Genomic DNA, 20,141 nt, shown 5'->3' with positions numbered 1-20,141 from the left:
ATTAAAGTAATAATTTGTTTTTCAAATCTCCAAAAAATTGATTATGAAGCATTGCTCAAATTTATACACTTTTCCAGAAAAGTATGTTAGAACAAAGTTTGGGTAATGCTGAAGTAACATGAATGAATAGATGAATGAATGAACGAATGAATGAATAGATAACTAACAAATGGACATTATGCCTTCTATTTGTCAAGCACTTTAAAAAAGATACACATACACTTAATCCTGACTAAAATCATATGTATTAGGTACTATTATTATTCCCATTGTTCTGACGAGAACCTGGGACACATTCCCAAAGTTCTGTAGATAGAAAATGCTTCCTCCAATTCATGCTCTAAATTTTTCTCTCATTCAGTGATAACCAAATATATTTGTTCATTAACTCATCAGTAAAAGTTTAAAATGGACTGGCATAACTATAAAAATATAAGTATTGCTATGTTAATGTATTATACCTATAATAAAACATAGCAAAAGTAAAAAGAGTAGAATAAAAATAGAATGATTGCATTAAAATAATTCTTTATTGATTATTAATTGTACAAAAAGAAATTTGCTGCTACTATAATGGTAAGACCACCATCACTGAATATATTTAATTTTAAAATTAATGTTTTGTGATTCAGTGACTTTAAAATCTTATTCTAAGTAAGGTTCAGTGAATATTAATAACTAGTGGCCCTGCGCATGAATCCGTGCACCAGTAGCTCTCTGCGGGTCCTGGCCACTCCGTGCCCGCTGCCCAGAGGATCTCCGTGGCCCAGAGGCCCATCCACGGCCAGGTGCGGAACGCTTGCCTCATTGCTGGGGCGACAAAGCAAGCATTCCACCAGGCCACTCACACTGCCTACTCTCAGCGGCCGCCCCCCTGGGACTGGGGGACTCCAGTGGGGCTGAGAGGGCTGGGCGCCGCCATCTTGTGGCTATGGGCACCGCCATCTTTGTGATGGAGTGATGGTTAATTTGCATATTACCCATTTATTACATAGGATTGGTTTGGCAGTTGAAATGTTGGGAAAAAGACATCTCAAAATAGTACTATCCTATCTAATAAAGAGGGAATATGCTAATTGACTGCCATGCCTTCAAAGATGGTGGCACCCACAGCCACAAGATGGCGGCACCCAGTCCCCTCAGCCCTGCTGGGGTGGCAGGCGTGCGGCCACCCCCCAGGTGGGTCCGGCCGCTCCGCACGCCTGCCTCCGGAGTCCCCCAGTCCCCTCAGCCCCCCAGCCACCCAGGGCCAGCCTAAGGCGCATGCAAGCCATGGATGTCGACTGCCCAGCCGCCCAGGGCCGGCCCGAGGCACAGGCAAGCCACTGATGGCAGCTGCTCAGCTGATGCCTGAGGTGCAGGCAAATCTCGGATGGCAGCTTTCCAGCCGCCCAGGGCTGCCCGAGGCTCAGGTAACCATGGCCAGCCGAGGCTTGCGCTGCTGGCAGAGGCAGCAGCAGAGGTGTGATGGGGGTGTCACCTTCTCCTGATCACTGGGTCACCTCCTGCCCCTGAGGGCTCCCGGACTGTGAGAGGGGGCAGGCCAAGCTGAGGGACCCGCCCCTCCAGTGCATGAATTTTCATGTACCAGGCCTCTAGTATAAAATAAACACGTAAGGTTTGTTTTTATTGTTAATGCTAGTAAATATAAGTCCATATTTTACGTACTTTTTTTTCTCAGATTTTCTTTCAGACTATCATTGTTTTTTTCCATTTATCTTGACCAATAAAGAACTTAGACTTGGAGCTTCATCATTTTCTTACTGTTCACTTGCATTACAAGAATTAAATGTTTAAGCTTATGTATGGGCTTTGAGTGTTATGTTAGATTAGTTTAAACTAGATAATAATATGAGCAAATGCACTTAACCCAGAAAACATAACTGTCAAATATTGGTATATGCTGAAAGCAAAGAACTAATGAGAAAGCAATATTAATCCTCTACTCTCCTTCAGCATCCTGCTTACCACATATGAAATGAATGATTCTTGGATGAGACCTTTGAAGTCACTAGTGTGTAGCCCTGTATTAAATATTAAGAAAACTTAATTCTTATTATTTTTAATGGAAAACATAGTTATGCTCTTTCTATACTCCAGTGGGGAACTTCCATTTCACTTTGGAGGCTATTCTTCTAAACCATTTAGTAAAAAAAAGAAAATTTGCTTGGAAACATTAATTTCATTAAAAGCAAAATAAACAAAAACAAAAAACAAACAAACCACATCATTTTTTGTTGAGAGAAAAACAATTTGTTACCTCTTGAAAAGTAACACTTTTATTTATTTTTTTCTTTCTTTTATTTTATTTTTATTTAATAAATCTTTATTGTTCAGATTATTACAATTGTTCTTCTTTTCCCTCCCCGTAACTCCCCTCCACCTGGTTCCCACCCCACCCTCTGCCCTTACCCCCCCCTACTGCCTCATCCATAGGTGTACGATTTTTGTCCAGTCTCTTCCAGCACCCTCCACACCCCTTCCCCCCCTAGAATTGTCAGTCGACTCCCTTTCTATGCCCCTGATTCTATTATATTCACCAGTTTATTCTGTTCATCAGATTTTTTATTCACTTGATTTTTAGATTCACTTGTTGATAGATATGTATTTGTTGTTCATAATTTTTATCTTTACCTTTTTCTTCTTCTTCCTGTTCTTACAGAATACCATTCAGCATTTCATATAATACTGGTTTGGTGGTGATGAACTCCTTTAGCTTTTTCTTATCTGTGAAGCTCTTTATCTGACCTTTAATTCTGAATGATAGCTTTGCTGGGTAGAGTAATCTTGGTTGTAGGTTCTTGCTATTCATCACTTTGAATATTTCTTGCCACTCCTGTCTGGTCTGCATAGTTTCTGTTGAGAAATCAGCTGACAGTCATATGGGTGCTCCCTTATAGGTAACTAACTGTTTTTCTCTTGCTGCTTTGAATAGTCTCTCTTTGTCTTTTGCTCTTGGTATTTTAATTATGATGTGTCTTGGTGTGGTCCTCTTTGGATTCCTCTTGTTTGGAGTTCTGTGCGCTTCCTGTACTTGTAAGTCTATTTCTTTCACCAGGTGGGAGAAGTTTTCTGTCATTATTTCTTCAAATAGGTTTTCAGTATCTTGCTCTCTCTCTTCTTCTGGCACCTCCATAATTTGGATGTCGGTACGCTTGAGGTTGTTCCAGAGGCTCCTTACACTATCTTCATATTTTTGGATTCTTTTTTCTTTTTGCTTTACTGGTTGGGTGTTTTTTCTTTGTATTTCAAATCTTTGACTTGATTCTTTCAATCCTCTAGTCTGCTGTTGGATCTCTGTATAATATTTTTTATTTCAAACAGTGTATGCTTAATTTCTAGTTGGTCCTTTTTCATATCCTCAAGGGCCTTGCTAAATTTATTGGCCTTTTCTAGAAAATTCTTGAAAAACCTTATAACTGTGGTTTTGAACTCTATATCCAGTCATTTGCTTTCCTCCATTTCTTTCATTTGTGACCTCTTTCTTTGTTTCTGCATTTTGGCTGCTTCCCTGAGTTGATAGAGTGCTAGGTGTCCTATAGGGCCCAGGGGCTCAGCCTCCCCAGTTACCTGAGGTGGACACTCTTGGTGCACCCCTTTGTGGACTGTGTGCACAGTCTTGTTGTAGTTAAGCCTTGATTGTTGTTGGTATCACTGGAAGGAATTGACCTCCAGGCCAATTGGCTGTGAGGATCAGCTGTGTCTACGCTGGGAGAACTTCTGTGCTGGAGACACCCTTATGAGACAAGACTTGCAAAAGCCTCTGTGCTCAGCTTGGATGGGGCAGAGTCTCAGGGTGGAGTAGACAGCATTGGATTCCCATCAGCCCTGCCCTAAGAGGCCCCTGGGTCTCAGTGTCCCGTGGTAATCGCTGCAAGCACCTCTGAGAGAAAGCCGCCCTCGAGTTTTTCCCGCTGCCAGACAGTCCAGTTTCTCCCCGAATGAGTCTGGGTCCCCAGAGTCTTGCCTGGAACTGGAGTTCAGAGCAGTCGGGAGCTTGTGTCTCCCTCCCGCTTGAGAAAGCCAGCTGTATACTCAATTGCCCGCCCTGTCCACACGTGTGCCTCTGTACCTCTGCCTTCCGCAGTTCCTCTGAGTCTCAGTGTGCTTTTCTCTTTCCTGACAGTCCAGTTTCACCCCGTATGTATCTGGGTCCCCAGAGTCTCGCCCAGAATTGGAATTCAGAGCAGTTGGGAGCTTTTGTCTCTCTCCTGATTGAGAAAGCCAGCCGCATACTCAGTTGCCAGTCCTCTCCACGCGCGCACGTCTCCATACCTCTGCCTTCTGCAGCTCCTCTGAGTCTCAGTGTGCTTTTCTCTTTCCTTCTAGTTGTAGTATTTCCACTCAGCCAGTCTTCCTGTGGTTCTGGATGATGTCCATTTTGTCTTTTAGTTGTAGTTTTGAAATTGTTGTATAAGGCATCAGTTTAGGTGTTTACCTATGCTGCCATCTTGGTAAGCCCCTGAAAAGTAACACTTTTAAATAGATAATAGCATTTATTCACAATAAATTTATTCACTAAGCTAGAGCTATTCACTTAAGCAAATATCCTTTAAATTGACAATCAGCTTGTCTTTATCTTTTTTTTTATGGTATAATAAATCCAGTATAATAAACTCCAAAGGATCTCCACTTATTATAAATTGAAAATTTCATGTCCTATGTTCATGGATAATGTGGAGGGTTGAGAGTGCACTTTTGGGAGGTAGGAGTAGTTAAAGAAATTGAAGAACTGCTTCTTTGTAACTAGATAGGAAAATGATGCCAGAGTTTGGCAACTGCCAAGTTTTATTTTGCCCTTTACTAAAAATAGAACCTCTTATTTCTGTAAAGAATTTTAGTGATCATGTATTAATCCAATTCTCCTACTTCACATGAGGCAAACTGGATTAATGACTTGCCTGCTGTTACACAGTTAGCAATAGTCAGTATCAGGATCCAGTTCTCCTCATGGTTGCTCTGTTTATTCCACATTTTATCACTTATGAACAATACCCACAAGTGCCCTTTGTAGAGGGATAGCTTCACAGCCAAGGTGTAAAGCATTTGTGCAAATTATTTACTCTCAATAATTTACTGTATTTAAACAAATGAACAAGGCATTTCATTGCACAACCAAGCAAGTAAAAAATAGTTCCATTTTATCACACCCTTTCTTTTATTTATATATATGCTAGAAGCCTAGTGCATGGATTCGTGCACCGGTGGGGTCCCTCAGCCTGGCCTGCACCCTCTCGCAATCCGGGACCCCTCGGGGGATGTCAGATAGCTGGTTTTGGTCCAATCCCCACAGGCCTGATCCAGATAGGAGGGAGCCCAATCCTGTGCATTGAGTGTTTGTTCCCTGGTGGTCAGTGTACGTCATAGCAATTGGTTGCTTAGACTTTTATATATATAGGTATGTATATATGTATATATATGTATAAGATAGATAGATGATAGATATATGATAGATAGATAGATAGATGATAGATAGATAGATAGATAGATAGATAGATAGATAGATAGATAGATAGCTGATTTCAGAGAGGAAGGGAGAGGGAGAGAGAGATAGAAACATCAATGATGAGAAAAAAAATCATTGATTGGCTACCTCCGGCACACCCCAGACTGGGGATTGAGCCCGTAATCTGGGCATATGCCCTGACCAGGAATCAAACCATGACCTCATAGGTTGACCCTCAACCACCGAGCCATGCCATCAGGGCAAGGCACCCTTTCTTGATGTGCCTTTGTTGCCCTGGAATTTTATCTGTAAGATATGTCCCTGCTGAACTGCTTCATGAAATTCCAGGTTTCCCTGAAACCTAACATCTTTATCATTGTCTTTCAATGAGTAATTTACACTCATAGATTCCAACTCCTATAGGTGAGAGAGAGAGAAAGCAAATCTGGGATAATATAAGTAATACAATGACCTTGGATAGGACACACTTTAGGAAGTGTTGTTACCTAGTTACTCACTTTGGTCACCTTATGCCCGTAGATTGCATTACTGACCACAGGAGCAAAGTATGTGGGAGGGTGTAAGAAAACATTGGCTTTAACATGAATGTGTACCCATCAGGAGGTCCAGGACCCCATGCTGCCATTGTTTTGCATGCATGGCAGGTCTGATAGGACTAGATCCCAGCACTCCTCTTCATGGTGCAAGGCCAGGCCCTGTCCTCTGGTGTAGGAGGATGTGTTATCAGAGGCTAAATTTGTTCTCTAAGGACATAACAGTGTAATTATGTTCCAGAAAAGAAAAGGTTCCCATCAATTAGATTTGGCAGAGACTGTGCAGGACATTGAGATTGCTAGAGCTTGGAGAGCTTTCACCACGTGATTCTGCCTCAGGTAATACCAACACCCTAGTGCATTGGTCGGCAAACTGCAGTGGCTCTGGAGCTGCTGTTTGCTGCTCTGTTGACTAATGACTTTGTCGACCACTGCCCTAGTGTCTCAAAACTAGCCTCAGGGGTCCATCCAGAATTTAGGTTTCTTCCTTGATCCATGAGCAGTCCTGGGAAATACTGGTCACCCTGGGAGAGAAAAAATGTGACTCCTCAAAAGGGGTGTTGATTTCATCACACATGAGCAGAATGAGGACACTAGAGCAGGAAGAGAATTAAAAGGCTGCTATTCAGCCACCATATCTTGCTTAACCACAAATCTAAAGCTAAAACATCAAAGCCATCGGTATCAGGAGAGACACAGGCTGTCACATCAGAGATTGATATGATTAGGAGATATGAAGACAATTGGAGATAAAAAGGAATTCACATTTACCAACCACCTACCAGGAGCTAGGTGATGTGCTTAAAAATGCACATACCTTATCTTATCATGAATTCTTATAAAGCTTGAGAGGTATTACTTTTTCCTTCAATAAGGATAAAGAAACTGAGAGGTTAAGCATTCACCCAAGGTCACACAGTTTTCTTCTGGTAGAGATCAAATTAGGATATTACAGACTTCAAAGCTCATGTTCTTTCTGGGACACTGCACCAATGAATAAGTAGAATAAATAAGTAAACTGCACTATTTATTTTTGTAGGAAATTACTCCTTTAGTAAAATAAGCAAATAAACTAATAGATAAAATGATTCAGAGGAGTCTTAGATATAGTGTGCTTCCCACCAGCACATATATTCCCTGTAAAAGTTCAACCTACACTGACGATACTGACGTGACAATACTGTAGTTTAAACTGTTGTGGTTCCACGTGGAGAAACAGGAGTGGGAGCAACTGAGTGAAGGAGAGAGGGCAGTAGAACAAGGCACCTGACCCTTCCTTCTGGCTAAGAGGCTGGTAGGTCATTACCTCATGCTCAGGGCAGTGAGTGCCACAGGGCACTATCAATGTCTTCCTCTCAGAGAGATTCCCCAGACATTGATGTTTAAAATTTAAAAGTAATTTCTTTCTTGGCTATATAAGTGAAAGAAGGCAGACAGAGAAAGATAAATACCACATGATTTCACTTATATGTGAAATCTAAAGAACAAAATAAATAAAATAAAAACATACTCATAGATACAAAGAACACAGTGATAGTGGAAGAGGGGAGGGGGCTTGGGGAGGTAGGGTGAAAAAGATGGAGTTAAGAAGTACAAATTGTTAGTTACAGAATAGCCACAGAGATATAAACTATAGCATAGGGAATATGGTCAATAATATTGTAATAACTATGTATGGGACCAGGTAGGTAGTTGAAATATCAGGAGACCACACTATAAAGTACATGATTGCCTAACCACTATGTGACACACCTGAAACTAATAAAAAATAATATTGAATATAAACTGTAATTGAAAAATAAAAAGTAACTTTTTCTATTCTCAATGTCGAAGCGTTTCTTTTCAACTATCACCATTATAGTACATTTAAAAATGAATAAACTAGAGCCTCTCTTGTATTAAGTACTTTTGTTATGTTTTTTTTTTTTTTTTTATTATTGATTTCAGAGAGAGGAAGGGAGAGAGAGAGTGATAGAAGCATCAATGATGAGAGAGAATCATCATCGACTGGCTGCCTCCTGCATGCCGAGGCCGCAACCGGGGCATGTGCCCTGGCCAGGAAGGTAACAGTGACCTACTGGTTCACAGGTAGATGCTCAACCACTGAGCCACGCTGGCCGGGCAGTACTTTGTGTTTTGAATACCTGCTGAACAAACATGGGTCAAAGAATCAAGGGCTGCAGAACTAGTGCTAACTCCTATTAGTAGAGAAAGGGACTAAGGAAATTATAAGGTTTTCCTCTATAAACTTTCATAGTTTTGCTTACTATGAAATTCAGCTACTGTTTTATATTAACTCAAAGAATTATGCAATTAAACTTCGAATTGATTAGACTGTCATGTAAACCAAATCAATTACTTAGTGACTCCACCCTCATTTTCTTCTCCACTTCTGTTTAGGAATTACACCTAGCAGGCTGCAAGATGTGTGAGCTCTGGGTACAGAAGGCAAGGAGAAGAGCCAGGCACCCATTGCTATAGGCCTTATCTAAGAACTACTGGGAGGCAGGACTCTGGGTTCTTACATTTTACTACAGTGACTGAAGTCAGCTTTTTTATGTGTCTAAATGGGACATAAATTATTGTTAACTTGAAATAGAACACGGTGATTTAGCATGGTTTTAATTGGATTTGGGCTATAAAAATACCCTTTGCTACTGAAAAAAGGAATGCAAAATTTGAAAATGAAGGTTATATAACCTCTTTATGGCAAAAGAGCAGTCTTTTGAAAGGGTGTCCTTCTCACAACGCTGATTTTATATTCCTAATGAGGCCTGGGAGACAAAAATGGGCTTTTGAAATGTTTCCACTCTCTTCAGTGTTCTCTATTTAATTAGAATTACTCCCTATACTAATCTCCCCAGCTAGCAATCTAATAGCCATTAGCAGAATTTATTTACTGTTTAAATTGCTACTTAAAGTTTAGGCTGGGTTCCAAGAATTTAAGCAGGTAACTAAGAGAAGGTTTGGCATTTTAAGTCAAACGCATGTCTCATCTCTCCCTTCAATGTATGTATAAGAACTTTCCTTGTAAAAAAAAATAAAATAAACTTAAAGTCCTAGAAAAGCAGATCTGGGTTTTTTGGGGGGTGGGGGTGGGGGAGGGGGAGCAGGGTAATAGGACAAGCAGATAATTATATATATCTGGATGTACCTGCCGATCTGTTGAACTTGGAAAACATTTAAGTCGATTCTTTTTTCTTTTTGGTAAGCTCATTTGCAGAATCTCTGAGCTTAATAATATATGAGACAGACAACAAATTAAAACAATAAAAATGGATCTGTTGTACCCAATAGGCAACATCTTTTCATTTCCTGTAGGGGAGTAAAGAAAGCTATAGTAGTAGCCAATCTAGAATTTGGGAAGTTCACTATTTTAACTTCAGTATATTTTGGGAACAACCTTTATTTACAGGTTCTATCAAATTCAAATAAAATACAAAATTAAGTGTTTTAGTTTTTAAATCCATAACTCTTATTTTTTAGATTAGTCTTATTTTTAGATTTAGAATCACAAAATAATTGCATTCTATAGTTATTAGGGTTAGAAAAATCAATTAAAATAAAATGGTATGTTTTCAAATGACAGCTGACCAAAAAATTTAATGAAAGTTTTTGAGTAAACTATTACATAAATTGTTCTTAAATTTAAGGACCATGGAAGAGCTATTTTATGTTGTTCAACTTTCTCGATTCTGGTTCATTCACTGTAACACAGAGAAAGGTTCAAAAATATATTTTCATGGCTTTCTCTTTAGATATGTTTCCAAATTAAGAATTTGCATGTCAAAAATAAAAAGGTCTGTGTATTCTTTCATTATTTTGTAGGATTAGAATTGATGAGAGTAACTAGATGATATCATTACTAATGAACTGATTTGAAGGGATAATAGCAGTGGTGATGACAATTACAACAAAAATACTCATGTAAGAAGTTAGCTTGGAATATCCTAATTTTAAATAATAATTTGTTGCCCATGTATAAATATGCCAGAACAAAAATATCATCAATGAAGAATGCATTTAACAGCTATTTTTCTACAAGCATTGATAGGAAGAAATAACTATGATATAAGCAAAGTATTGGACTTGGAATCAAAAGTCTGGGCTTGAAGAAATTTTCACTTGCTTACTGTATAATTTGGAGCTTATGATATGATTCCCTCATCTATAGAAACTCTAATTTCCTCTTATGTAAAATAAGAATATTAATGTCTGTCCTACAAGCATCTCAGGGCCAGCTGTGAGGATCAAAAGTCAAATGAGATACTGTATGTGAAAGCAACAAGTCAACAGTAGAGTACTGTAATGTAAGTCATTACCATAAGATGTCATGAGTTACTATAATTTACACAGATGTGGTCCTAATTTCCACGTTAAGGTCTCTGCCTAAAGGTCAGGGTATAAAACAGAAGTAGGGTACATTGCTCCATAATGATATTTAATCTAAAATGGTTTGATTTCTATCCTGCTTCACCCTACAAAGGAAGGGCAGTGGCTGCCTACCAACCAAAGCTGCTATTCCTTAAGTGCTTTGTTTATTGGCTGCATTCATGCCACAGACATTGCAAATCCAAGGCATGTGTTCGATACTGGGGACAAAATGGCCCTTGCCTGGTCAAGGATTGCAAAAACTGACTTAATGAAGGCAGAGGTGATATGCCATAGTTTTAATTATGAAACAATTTACAAAAAGAATAGTTTTAATTCCTCTTTTATATGTGAGTAAATTGATGCTCAGAGATGTTGATTAACCACCCCAAGGCCTCCAGCCAGCAAGGTGGGCACCAACATGAGATGCCATCAAGTTCAAACGTTAATGATTTTGACTGCTATGTTTGTATTGCATCAAAATAAAAATTTTGGTGCTTTCCTAGAGACCCACTAAAGCTCTAATAGGTAGTTCAGACATTAAATTGTTCTATTATAAAGTTATTTACATACACAGTGATATTATAAATATATCAGTTTTCAGAAAAGAAAAGTATTTTATATTTTTTAACATGGCTTTCTGTTTAATACAGGAGGTTTAATGTACCATTTTTTAAAGTCCCATCCTTTTGTCACCATGCAGTGAGTTCATGATGTATTGATGAAGCAAATCAGACATAACTATTCTAATTAAGAACCAAGTGTTGAAAGAAAGAAAGAAAGAAAGAAAGAAAGAAAGAAAGAAAGAAAGAAAGAAAGAAAGAGAGAGAGAAAGAAAGGAAGACCAAGGATTTCCCTAGGTCCTTTTTGCTTGTAATGGTGAGTTTTATATGTCAACTTGGCCGAGCCATGGTACCTAGATATTTGGTCAAACATTATTCTGTGTTTCTGTGAAGGTGCTTTTTTTTTAGATGAGATTAACATTTAAATCTGCAGACTATGGATTGCCCTCCATAATGTGGGTGAACCTCATCTAATCAGCTGAAGGTCTTAATATTTATGTACTTCCTCCATGAAATAAGGAAAATTTGCCAGCAGATGCCTTTAAAGTTGAACTGCAATGTTGTCTCTTCCCTGGTCTCTAGCCTGCTGGTCCAGACTGCAGCTTTGGATTTGCCAGCCTCCATAATCACATGAGTGAACTCCTTAAAATAAGTATTCTATTGGTTCCTTTTCTCTGGAGAACCTTGACTAATGCACTGCTCAAGGGGTGATCAGCAGACACACAAGTTCTGCACAACTAGTACCACAGGGAGCTTTTTAGAAATGCAGAATCTCACACCTCTCCCTTGACCTATTGTTCAGAATCCGCATTTTATCAGGATCCCCAGGTGATGGGTGTGCGCAGTTAATTTTGAGAAGTCCAACCTAGGATGATCAGAAATTCAAGTTGTTTTATTCTCTCCCCCCCCCGCCCCCCCCCCCCCGCCTTTTCTTTGTAAGTATATCTCTACTAGATTTGGCATCTGTCTTCAGGGTGTTTGAAGGTAGTTTTATTTCCAGCTAGTTGAGTACTTTGGGGCAGTGAAGGAATTAATGAGGGAAATCATTGCTAGTTTTATTTGACCACTACCAAAGGTTCAAAAAACTTGATAAAACTTGGTCCAATTTTGTGAGATAATTCATTGCCACCACTAGGAAAGTCTAGTCCATATTTTTATTTGGATTGATGGGGTAGATGCAGAGGCTGCTCAGTTAACAAAAAATATTTTGAAAGGTCATGAATATCTAAAATAAGAAATACATACATATAAAATCATAGTAAACCTATCTTTATAATGGTGGGATTGTGGTTAATAAAAACCCATTCATTCAAATGAAACTTACAGAGCATCCACGTTGTGCCAGGTATAGTGATGAATGCTGGCAGACACAAAGAAGTCCTCATCCTGTCTTTAAGAACCTTATAATCATTTCAGGAGAAAGATAGTGTAAGTAAAAGCAATAACATGATACAATTGCCCCCAACAAATGGCCATGAAAAGAGGAAAGGGTAAGTTTTTCTTTAACTAAATTCTTACTTTCTAATTCATTCCACATAAAATAATCAGCTGAGTTTTCCAAAGTGGCTACTTCTTCATACCTTTTCTTTCTTAGACAGCATCAGCATATGTTTACTTTTTATTTAATTAATTCATTCATTTACTCATCAAATACTTATTGATCACCTCCTGTGTACCAGATGCTGGGCTCAGCCCTCAAAATCCAGCTGTAAACCAAATTAAAAAGATCTAAAGGAGAGAAAAATGAAAGAAATAATCACACAGATAACTATATATCTACATTTATAATATGTGCTATGAAAGAAAAAGCCTGAATAATATGACAGCAAATCACAAGAGGACATTATCTAGACTCAGGGTTCGAAGGAGATTCCCTGAGAGGTGACATTTTCACTGAATCTTAAAAGAAGTATAAGAGTATATCGGTGAATGGATGTGGGATGAGACTAAGATTTCATGGAAAGGCAGTAGTATTTGTGAAGGATGACATCAGAAAAAGAGAGAGGCAGACCCTTATGGCTCGTGAGTAAAGGGGCAAAAGAATAGGTATTGGAGTGAAGAACCAGATTATTCAGGATCTTGAAAGAAATACAATTTTGTTCAAAGAGCAAAAGAAAGTCATCATTAAATCTGTTTAACAAGGGATCAGTGTTTAAAATACACTTTTGAAGGACCACTCTTACTGTCAGCTGGAAAATGTTACGGAATGGCCCAAAATAGACTTTGGGAGACAGGTTAGAATCAAATACAGGTTCTTTAGTTTGACATTCAGATTCCTCAGAGTTGAGGCCAAATCTATCTTCCTAGTCTTCATTTCTACTTCTCCCTTACATTAATATGCAGTTCAGCTGGATTGGTCCATTCTTAAACTCTCCTCAACAAAACTTTGCTCAATCTAGATTTTTGACTTTCCAGAACACTTCCTCGTGACCAGTTTTTCAAGAGCTAGAAAAAATTTAATCTATCCTTGATACTCTGGTTGAATATTCCCCATTTCTCTAAATATCACAACTGACTACCATATTTCTGAACATTTAAGACACTGCAGGTTGTAAGAGACACCAACATTTTTAACTACAAGTAAGTGAATAAATTCATAACAAAATTTTAACAGTAGTCTGTTGAGGTGCATAAATTGGTCATTCCAGCTTAGCATTGCTTTAAACTTTTTCTCATCTTGTGGGTCTCTCCTTTTCTTAGGTCTTATAAAAACACTTTGTTGCTTTTTGCAAGAAAAATTAAATTGTAATAATTTATCAAAATGTATTAAAAACTCATACATCTCAACACTAAAAACCCCCACAAAAATCCAATTAAACAATGCATAGACACTTCTCTAAAGGGGACAAACTGATGGCCAATAGACATATGAAAAGATGTCTAATGTCACTAATCATCAGAGAAATGCAAATTAAAACTGCAATGAGATATCACTTTAGACCTCTCAGAATAACTGTCTATAATCAACAAATTCAGAAATGACAAGTGTTGGCAAGGATGTGGACAAAAGCGAACCCTTGTGCACTTTTGGTGGGAATGCAGACTGCTATAGTCACTATGGTAAATGGTATGGAGGTTTCTCAAAAAATTAAAAATGGAACTGCCTTATGACCCAGTAATTTCACTTTTGGGTATATATCTAAAGAAACCCAAAACACTAATTCGAAAGAATATATGCATCCCTATGTTCATTGCTGTGTTATTTACAATAGCTAAGATATGGAATTAAACCAAGTGCTCATCAATAGGTGAGTGATTAAAAAAGTGGTGGTACATATTATACAATGAAATATTACTCGGTCATAAAAAAAGAATGAGATCTTACCATTTGCAACAGCATAGATGGACCTTAGAAGGTATTATGCTCAGTAAAATAAGTCAGTCAGAGAAAGACAAGTAACATATAATTTCACTTATAGGTAGCTAAAGAATAAAATAAATGAATAAAATTGAAAAAGACATAGAGCCCTAGCCGGTTTGGCTCAGTGGATAGATCATTGGCCTGCAGACTGAAGGGTCCCAGATTTGATTCCAGTCAAGGGCACATGCCCAGGTTGCAGGCTAGATCCCCAGTAGGGGTTGTGCAGGAGGCAGCCAATCAATGATTCTCTCATCATTGATGTTTCTATCTCTCTCCCTCTCCCCTCCTCTCTGAAATAAAAAATATATATATATTAAAAAAAGAAAGACACACAGATACAGAGAGCAAAATGATAGTGGCCAGATGGGAGGTGTTTTGAGTGACTGGGTTAAAAAGGTGAAGGCATTAAGAAGTACAAATCAGTAGTTACAAAATAATCACAGGAATGTAGAGAACAGCATAGGAAATATAATCAATAATCTATACTAATAAAAGGGTAATATGCTAATTAGACCGGATAGACCGGACGTCTTCCGGACAAAGCCACGGTGGCAGGGGCCGAGGCAGAGGCGGTTAGGAGCAATCAGGCCAGCAAGAGAGCACAGTTAGGGGCATCAGGCAGGCAGGCAGAGGGGTTAGGAGCGATCAAGCAGGCAGGCAGGTGAGCGGTTAGGAGCCAGTGGTCCCGCATTTCAAGAGGGATGTCCCCTGAGGGGTACTGGATTGGAGAGGGTGCAGGTGGGGCTGAGGGACCCCCACCCTCCGTGCATGAATTTCGTGCACTGGGCCTCTAGTATTGTGATAACTATGTATGGTGCCTAGTGAATACTGGAAATATCGGGGGAAAAACACTTCATAAAGTAAATTATTTTCTAATCTCTATGCTGTACATCTGAAACTAATACTAACTAATATTGAATGTAAATTCTAATTGAAAAATGTAATTTAAATGAAAGGAAATGCTGTACTTGAGGTTCAAAAAAATCAACTGAGACTCAAAATATGATTAAATATTCTCTAGTACTTACTTTGTACCAATCACAAGGGTTAATATTTCACACATGTCTTTTCAACCTTCACAACAACCTTTGGGTCACAAATTATCTTTCAGATGAAGACATTAGGCTTAGAGAAGTTAAATAACTTGCCTATGGCTATACAATTAGTTAAGTAACAGAGGAGGGCATTTGCAAAGGGTTTTGTCTCTAACGCTCATGAACTTGAAGTATTGCAGGAATGTAGGTGTACTGAACTTATACAGATATTTACAAATGTAGGGCATCTTTCCAATAGAAGAATTTCAGACGCTTAGCACTCAGAATGAAAATTCCAAAGTTATGTTTACAGTGATCTCCCCACATCTTTAACCTCACCCTCCCTCGTACAGCTGATGGCCTTTATTGCCATGTGGTCAGAAGGACATGCTACAGTTTCCCCTCTATTCCTCAGTTTCCTCCGTTGCAAACTCAGTATTACGGGCAGTTTGAGCCAAATACTTCTTTGTTATGGGGTCTGTCCTGGGCATTGTAGAATGTTTAGCAGCATTCCTGGCTTCTACTTGAAAGATGCCAATAGCTCCTCTCCAACCCCTAACAAGTGAAAACCAAAAATGTCTTGAGACTCTTCAAAATGTCCTCTTGGGGGATCAAATTGCCCAGGACAGGAAGTGAATAATGTTACCAGTCATTTTTCTATGACTTAGAACCTAAGTCATAGATTATTAGCTTCCAAAAGGCTATTAGCATCATTCTTAATTTAATTTGCTAGTGCACACAGATCCAGTGAATGTTCTTTCCCCCTCTTACTGTAATGTCTGTGACGCTGAAGGTACACAGTAAATATTACATCAGTGATAAGTAATTGCACCTGGGCCTGTAGTTTTGATTGTCCATGTGGCAGGGCAAAGACCCAAAAGACACTTTACTGGGTGATCCTGTGACTTTGCACAGATGATTAGAATCACACCAAGAGTGCATAAAAGCATCCATTTTCAAAGTTTAAAGTATAGTGTTAACAAATGTTGGGAACTGAATCAAATAGGCTCTCTCCTAATTGTGTGCATCAAAATCCAGGTGAGCCCTAGCTGGTTTGGCTCAGTGGATAGAGCGTCGGCCTGCGGAATGAAGGTCTCAGGTTCGATTCTAGTCAAGGGCAGATGCCTGGGTTGTGGGCTCCATTCCGGTGCAGGAGGCAGCTGATCAATGATTCTCTCTCATCATCGATGTTTCTATCTCTCTCTCTCCCTCTCCCTTCCTCTCTGAAGTCAATACAAATAGATAAAAAAAAGAATAGACCTGGATGCAAATGTTGATTGTGTGGATGCTCATGCTCCTGGATTCAGTTCCTCACAAGCAGAGTGATGCAGCCAAGACAAGCATCTCTTGGGGCAGTGGTCAGCAAACTCATTAGTCAACAGAGCCAAATATCAACAGTACAACGATTGAAATTTCTTTTGAGAGCCAAATTTTTTAAACTTAAACTATATAGGTAGGTATATTGTTATTAATTACGGTGCGTGGTATTTTGTGGAAGAGCCACACTCAAGGGGCCAAAGAGCCGCATGTGGCTTGCGAGCCGCGGTTTGCCGACCACTGTCTTGGGGCACCTAGTTGTTAGTGTGCCAACACAGCAGGTACTAAATGAGTCCCAGGGCCCGGTGCCACTGCTTGATGTCCGCTAGGCAGCTTGGTCACTAGGCTTTACAATGTTCACAGTGACCATTAGATAGATGTGCATCCTTAAATGCTGTCCTGAATTTACAAAGATGACTTTCTAACAGGAATGTCTGGAACAGTCTTCTGGTGTGACCAGCCAGGCACAAGGCATACTTCGTGCCTACGTTAGAGCCGGTTTGGGGATTACAAAGGATGTGCTGAGCCTATGAAGTGCTTGGAGAAATGAAGGATGATACAAAAATGTTGTTTACCAGAACACTGCTTGACTGTAAGCCCTACTGATGCAAGTCAATAAACCAGATACTATTCAGAGCACAAAACCATTTCAAAATGGAAGCTGCATTGACGTAGGAGCCAAGTGGACCCGAGCAGCCCGTTTTTTGACAAGGGCAGACCTGCTCCAAAGTTCACCACTTCCTTCCACACGTTCACACACACCTTTTCTCAGCTTGGTTATCCCCAGTTCATTCTTCACAAACATTCATTCTACGCTATGGCAGAAGCAGGCTAAAACTACGGGTTAATGACAAGAAGTGAATTCCAGCAAAACTGGATTTGCAAGAATAGATGGACCTTCCCAACTTACTTCTTTAATATCTTAAACATGTATTTTTCAACCCAGATTTCTTAGGGAAAAGTATTACTGGATTTCGAACCTTTAAGAATAAACACAGCAAAATATAGCTGTCCAACTATTAATCAAGCATCTCTACATTTCATTTAGGGTTTAGAAGATTAATAAATGTGCAACGTTATTACATGAGTAATACTAATTCTGTTTTATCTCTCCTAGCAAAAACTCTTTGGCTATTTAAATAGTGGTACCCATTGCCCTAGCTAGTGTGGCTCAGTGGGTTGAATGTTGTTTCATGCACCAACAGGTCATGGGTTCAGTTCTCATTCAGGCAGGGCACATGCCCAGGTTTTGGGCTTGACCCCAGCCAATGGATGTCTCTCTCTCTCTTTCTCTCTCTCATCAATAAAAACATATTTAAAAAATAAATAAATAATGGCCAAGACCCGGAGACCAAACCCACCACAGAATGCATTCGGGCTTTGTCCAGGATCGGTACAGCACTGTCATGGCACCTGGCTTGTGTCTTTATTTTAAAAGTCCTGTCCTACATTAAGAGTTGGTAGCTCTTTCTTTTTGCATTACATCAACTGGTCCTGTGACTCAGATGGAGTAGCATTCAAAAAACATTTGTTAACTTGGAATGCCAAATTATTTTCATGCCGCAAACCCATTCCGCGTGGTCCATGTATTAAGCCATACAGTTCTGTGTATTAGAACTGTTTTTGAGAAACACACTCCTTCCGGTATGCTGAAGCCTTACGTCTCATGTAGCCAAGCCAGAGGCCAAGGCAACAGGCTTCACTCTAACCTCTTCTAATAGTTTACTTAAAAAACATTAGTTGCAAATAAGACTGGCTTTTAAAACTTCTTTGTCAATAAAAGTGTAGTTTTGAATAAAAATGTAAAACATTTGCTAGCTGTGGATAAAAAGTTTGTGTTAATCTTTTTATTATTATTATTTGCTCTATTTCTATCTCCCTTTCCTTTTTCAACTGTTAAATAAATATTTTAGGTTTAAATTTTTATTTTTTTTTCAGAGAGGAAGTGAGGAGAGGTAGAAACATCAATCATTAGAGAATCATTGATCGGCTGCCTCCTTCAAGTCCCCTACTGGGGATTGAGCCCGCAACCTGGGCATGTGCCCTGACAGGAATCAAACTGTGACCTCCTGGTTCATAGGTCGATGCTCAACCAGTGAAGCACACCGGCGGGGCTAATATTTTAGGTTTAATTTTGCGCAGAGGTGTACTGTCATTAGTGGTAGTCACATGGTTGTCTCTCATAAAATCCAACTATAGGACATATATAGGCGTTGAGAACCATGTGGAATATATACATACACACACACACACACACACACACATATATATACATAGTCTAACAGTTTTGTCCTCCCATGAACGGCCAAACCAGTTAAGTATTTCAGATGTATAGCTTCAACTCTGATGATCAGTTAGGCCAAGTCAGATAGGCCTTATTGTAAAATTCTGCTCTGGTCTTCAATCTGTGGAGACCCACCCTTGGTTATGTCAGAGATATGAGACAATTGTCCTAATTAAAATAGAAATTAGCCTAACTTTTGCCCTAATAAACAATGAAAACCAAACAATGGATACTGATACAGTATTGCTGTAATTAGTTAATATTCTACTTTTATTTTTCTTTACTCAATTATAATATTCTGCACAAGATGACAATCTTGTTTTTGACCTACACTGAACACTAAACAGTTTCCAAAGTTTATACTTTTGCACTGATATTCTGTTCCTTTTGCACATTAAAGAGAGGAAGGCAAATGGACAATTGTGGCTATAACTGCAAGTGAAACTCCAAAGTTATTAAACCTTTGAATTTTGACCTATATGCTCAAAAGTTAATAAATTACATCAAACCCCTCAACTATCAGATACCTCAGAGCACTGTGCAAAGAGCACATTCACTTTTCTCACATCATCAATGTCTTAACTTACATAGCCTGGGGGCAAGCAGTCCCAAGACACAAGATGGTTGGAGAAGGAAGTTATGCCAAAGTTTGGTTGGGAGTACCTGCACTAAGTTTTCACTTTCTTTTCTCAGACAATCCCCAGAACATGCTCCAACAAGGCAGAAATTTGGTGGGGCCTTAAATAACATCTCCTCAAAACACATAAATGAATGTCTTAAGTAACATTCAAGCTGTCACTCTTAAATGAATCTCAATATAGAGAATGTATAGGTTTCCAAAAAAATAAAAATGCAAGCAGCCAGAAAAATATAGTTAAGATTTCCATAGATGTTTAGCAGTCAACTGATGTTTGCTGCATCCTTTTACCCTGAACCTACCACAATATCAAAATAATGAGCAATGATTTTAAACTCATGGTATTTATCAATTTTCATGAATTTAGAGATTAAGAACTTGAGGTGTTATTACCATCTCAGTGCGATGACTTTGCAAAATTTAAAAATTCCCTTTAACACACTGAAGAGCACCAGCTGTTTTTAATCTGTTAAGACATAAAAATTTAATTTTCTGTATTCTGAAAATGAATTCCATATTGGTTTTTAGATAAACTCAACAACATTTAACAGGTTGGGAGCTTATTGAGGAATCC

The sequence above is a fragment of the Cnephaeus nilssonii genome, assembly GCF_951640355.1.
Source record: "Cnephaeus nilssonii genome assembly, chromosome: 8".
Classification (NCBI taxonomy): domain Eukaryota; kingdom Metazoa; phylum Chordata; class Mammalia; order Chiroptera; family Vespertilionidae; genus Cnephaeus; species Cnephaeus nilssonii.
Note: the sequence above shows the minus strand (reverse complement) of the source record.